This window comes from Meriones unguiculatus, chromosome 8 (genome assembly GCF_030254825.1).
Source record: "Meriones unguiculatus strain TT.TT164.6M chromosome 8, Bangor_MerUng_6.1, whole genome shotgun sequence".
Lineage (NCBI taxonomy): Eukaryota > Metazoa > Chordata > Mammalia > Rodentia > Muridae > Meriones > Meriones unguiculatus.
The window spans coordinates 27,884,714-27,889,974 of NC_083356.1; the positions used below are offsets into that span (position 1 = coordinate 27,884,714).

The 5,261-nt window shown below is 41.2% G+C and overlaps 1 pseudogene; it reads left to right on the top strand.

Annotated features, from left to right (window-relative positions):
- The first annotated feature begins 4,441 nt into the window (after positions 1-4,441).
- Positions 4,442-4,948, top strand: LOC110542316 (28 kDa heat- and acid-stable phosphoprotein-like; annotated as a pseudogene).
- Positions 4,949-5,261: the final 313 nt, after the last annotated feature.

Sequence of the window (5,261 nt, forward strand, 5' to 3'; positions counted from 1 at the left end):
TTATAAACAGCTGTGACAGTGAGCAAATGACTTTCTAAGTTAAAAAAAAATGAGGAGGTTGGCATTCCTCATGAAAGCTCTGCATAGGAAATCACCTTCAGTCTTGGATGTGCGGCTGTTGATACCTATCTTGGAGAGGTGTTGAGGATCCTGGGTAAGAAGAATGCTCCACGAGAAGAATCCTGCATGTTGCAGACCTTTTAATGGTTAGTCATTAGACTGCTTCCTGGGCTTGAGCTCGGTAAAGTGGGAAAACCAATAGATCATGAGAGTCATGTGTTTAAAAACAAACAAACATGGGAATAAACTGGGAGTGGTGGCACAGGCCTGTAATCCCAGCATTCAGGAAGGCAGAGACAGGTGGATCTTCATGAGTTCTAGGCCAGCCTGGTCTACAAAGCAAGTCCAGGACCGCCAGGGCTACACAGAGAAACCCTATCTTGAAAAACAAAAACAAAAACAAACAAACAAAATTAAATCCCCCAAAACCAAAAACCGAAACCAAAACACCACCACCAACAAAAAACAAAAAGTAAAAACCAAAAACAAACAAGCAAAGAAACAAAACCTCCCACAGAAACCCATGAGAGCACTTTTTTTTTTTTTGGTAGAGGCATACAAAGATATAGAATATTTCTTCATGCTTAATAAGCAAATAGAACACGCCTGTATCTAAACATCACAATCTCTGATGTAACTGTCAAGCCAAGTGTGACAAATACTGTGACTAGTGCACTGTGAGAGCTGACAAACAGGCTTAGTCAGTGACTTGGCTTTCTTGATGGCATATCGGACACATTGGGAGTGTCCTTGGAATGATACTCACGTGGTGATGAACTGTGAGACCTCTCTATGCATTCCTAGCCAAAATTCTGGCTCTGAAAAAAAAGCGCTTATCCAGGAATAACCGGCCCACTTTTCCATATGAACACTGATTTCAAGAAATGAAAATGATGACCAGAACCACAATCCCGACATTGCAGCACTGCAGAGTCAATCGCCCAGTTCAAATCGAAGAGCATTTGCTCAGTTCTGCTTCCTGTGCTACCCCAAGCTGGACAGTCTGCATTGGGAGCTTTGGGTGAAAGTGATGAATGTGATCAACCTGTAGTGTGAATGGTGTTGACGGCTAGATACGATAAGATGGGAATACTGGGATTCTGCAAGTGCCTCTGGACCAAAGACCTGATATATAAAGCCACTGTGCAAGGATGCTGTCCACATTCTGAAGCCTCTGTGTGTGTGGTCCATGGTGGGGGTTCTCACCCCAGTGTAGACACTCCTAACCAGGCACAATGCTGTACAATTATGATTTCAGCATTGGGGGAGTTGACGAAGGAGAACTTGGAGTTTGAGGCAAGCCTGGACTATATTGCCAGTTCAATCTCAGCTTGGGCTACATAGTGACATTAGTTCTCAAAAAGGAAATGAAAGAAAGGAATGAAATCTATCTATCTATCTACCTATCTATCTATCTATCTATCTATCTATCTATCTATTTATCTATCTATCTAATCTATCTATCTATCTTGCATCCATCTATCATATATTTACCATCTATAATCTACCTATCGTTTATCTATTATCTATCATCTAGCCATTCATCTATCTATCCATCTTCATCTCTCTCTCTCTCTCTCTCTCTCTCTCTCTCTCTCTAGATTAATGTCTAGAGCACACTCTCATGGTATGAAATACTGTTAAAGGATTAAAAATGAGTTATTAAAACTTTCAGATTTTCTGTTTTTCCACTTTGAATACTGAAGTGTAATCTTCAGTATTATACATATATGCCTGTTGTTTTATGCCTCATTACAGTTAGCAAGCTCTGTAGTTTACAAGGTGAGAGGCTCAGTCCCACGGAAATAGCTCAGGTTGTAAAGTGCCTTTTGAGCACAAGGGTCTGATCTGACTCTCAGCAGCCAGGTTGAAAAAGCCAGACCAGGTGGTTTGTATTTGTAATCCCAGCACTGGTAAGGCAGAGACAGGCAAACCCTAGGTTGCACTAGTCAGCCAGCATAGCCTACTTGGTAATTTTCAGGCCAGTGAGAGACCTTGTCTTAAAAAAAAAAAGATAATTAAAGAACTCAGATAGTCTGCTAATTTCCCTGTATTCCCTTGGGTCCTGGGGAAAAAAAAAAGAGAAGATATTATAAGGGAGGCACATGAGGGTTTACAGCCCATACTTTAACCTGACTGCAAACACAGAAAATTGAGAAGCCCGTGAGATCTGGGGTAGATGAGATATTTCTATTTAATGGAGACAGTGCCTCTCAAGCTGGATCGTGAAACAAAGTTTGCTAAACAGAACATTTCCTGACCAACATGTAAACGTGAGGACACGAAGGTTTGCGACAGTAATGGAATTGGTGAAAATTTCTCCCTTGTGTTGGATTACTCCATTTTAAACACTTCAGGAAAAATAGGAAAGCATCAGCTTCACTAGATATAAACAAAACAAAACAAAACCAAAACGGTCAACAAATTGCACAGATAATTTCCTCTGGACCTTTAAATTAGCTGTTATGAAATTGCAAAGTAATTTAATAAGCTTCTGTAGAGTGTCAAACATAACTGTACCCAAATACAAAACTATCTTCCTTCTTTTTCCATGATTCTGGGGATGGGGCCCAGGGCTTTGCTCATCCTAGACAAATGTTCTATAATCAGCCACACCCAAGCTACGTCTTCTTTTAGAAACTCATTGGCTGGGCCTTTTCTCTGTGTGTATAGACATTCATATGCAAGAGCATGTGTATGCTTGTGTGTGTGTGTGTGTGTGTGTGTGTGTGTGTGTGTGTAGAGGCCAGTGGACTCTTGCATGTCATACTTCAGGGTATCATACATCTTTTAAATTTTGAGATAGGGTTTCTTACTGGTCTGGAGCTTTCCAAATAGCTTAAGTCAGCTGGTCAGGGAGTACCAGGAATCCTTCCCTCTTTGCTTCCCTGGTTTTGGGATAATGTAAGGTCCAAAGTTTACCCTTTAAGCACCACCTGCCAAGGACAAGGTTTCTTGGGGAATGCTGGGAGTTGTAGTTCTTGGGAAATAAACCACATGATCACTCCCCTAAACAAGTCTGAATCAACTGTACCACAAAGTGCTTGATCACGTTGAGGCAGGAAATATGTCATGATGTCTGTTTGGTCCATATTGGACCTGATGAGAAATGTAATGAGTTACAGGCTTTGCCTTTTTAAACCCCTGCAAAATGTGACTTGTGGCCACTGACTAGGACCCCAGGGTTGGATCTAGCCAGAGTCCATTTTTCTGGTCAGTATTTAATTAAAGCTTGCTTCAAATTTGGCTTAAAATTGTGGAATTAGTTTTTCTCTCACCAGTCTCAGGATTAACAATTACAAGCATGCATTACTTGGCTTTTTTATATATTAAAAAACAAACAAACAAACAAACATATTTTGGTGATTGAACTGACTGAGCTACCTCCTCAGCTTCTATTTTCTCTATGAATTTTCTTCATTATGCATTTACTTAAATGCTACACACAATCTAGAATGTTCAGACAGAGGAAGAGTATGAATAAAACTTTTGGAGTAGGAAAAGAGGCATTGGAAGTTACCAGTGTGGCTAAGAGGGTTATGGTGTTGAAAACCAGTAGCAAACACGAAAATGTTACAAGATAAGATTTACTTTTAGGCCAGGCCAAACTTACAGTCTCCTTATATGTAGTCGAAGAATGAAGTGGCCCTGACCAAAAGCAGGGGAGCCCATTATAACAAGCAAGCACGTGATTACACAAAGAGGATATATATATATATTTTGAATCAGGGTTTATCTATGTAGCCTTGTCCATCCTGGACTTGCTTTGTAGTCCAGGCTGGCCTTGAACTCACAGAGACCTTCCTGCCTCTGCCTCCCCTAGTGCTGGGATTACAGGCATGCACCACCATGCCTGTCCGCAAAGAGGAATTTTATAGTTAGCAATTTTTATGATTATGGGAAAAGTAAATGTTGTGGGATTATGGTCAGTCAGTTCCAGAACATACCTTGAAAAAAGAGAAACAATTTATGACATGTTAATCATGAGATTATAGAGGAAGGGCAAGTTAAAAAAAAAGTTGACCTTTATCTGGGGCATGATTAGAAAGGAGAAAAACACCACAGGGAACAATATAGAAGTAAATCCAATCCAACATGTTTAACTAAAAAGAAAAACAGGGAGTCAGCTGTTCCTTAACAAAGAGAAGCATGGGGTGGCTTTGGAGAGGCAAGAGGGGTCTCATGTGAAAGTAGATAAGGATTTTAGGTTTTAAACCAAGGGCAATGGAAGGCACAGAGAAACCATGTGTCAACAGATCTGAGTGTGGTCCGTTATGCATAATGGCTGCAGGATACTAGTGTGCTTGTTAGCTTTGCTATCTTAAACACTAGAAAAAGGTCAGTTCGACGTGCTGGAGCCTCTCCAGCTGCTGGAGCTGAGATGCTTAAAAGAGGTAGAAAGGGAGGTCACAAGGGCTGGGAGAGGCAGTATACAAGCCTTGAGATAGATGACCAGCTGCAGGATGGGACGCAGAAGGCCAACGAAGAAGATGAGCAAGAAGAAGGTGGAGATGGGGCTCAGGTGACCTGAAGAAGGTTAAGAAGTCTCTAGACTCAGATGAGAGTGAACATGAAGATGATGACTACCAGAAAGAGCAAAAAGGTGTAGAATGGCTCATTGACATTGAGACCCCCAACCGGGTGGCACAGAAAACTAAGAAGGCCACAGAACTGGATCTGGATGGACCAAAAGAGAGAATGAGAAGAAATTGAGGAGCAGAAAGCAAAAGAGCGCTATAGGGAGATGCATTTGGCTGGGAAGACAGAGCAGGCCCAGGCTGAGCTTGCCCTGCTGGCAATCCTCCAGAAACAGTGGGAGGAAGCAACGAGAAGGAAAGAAGAGAGGAAAGCAAAGGATGACACAGCTTTGTCAGGAAAAGGAATGTAGTCTCTCCCTGAATAGGTAAGCTGGCCTGTGGGAGGAGATATACTTAAATTAAAAAGATATTTAAGGATATACTTAAATTAAAAAGAAATAATAAACTCATGTAATCAATACCTTAAAATTAAAACCTTAATCTAGGTCTATGTAACAATTGATCCTCCTGTAGTAAGTGGTCACATTTTGGAACTGGAAACCAATTACATGATGCAAGTGACATTGTCCTACTTCCTGAAGGTGGTTAGCATTGTCAGGTGACTTTATCTCGGATTGCAGCCGGTGTGCCATTTCTGTTTAAGGTGTGACCTTGTGGGTTGCA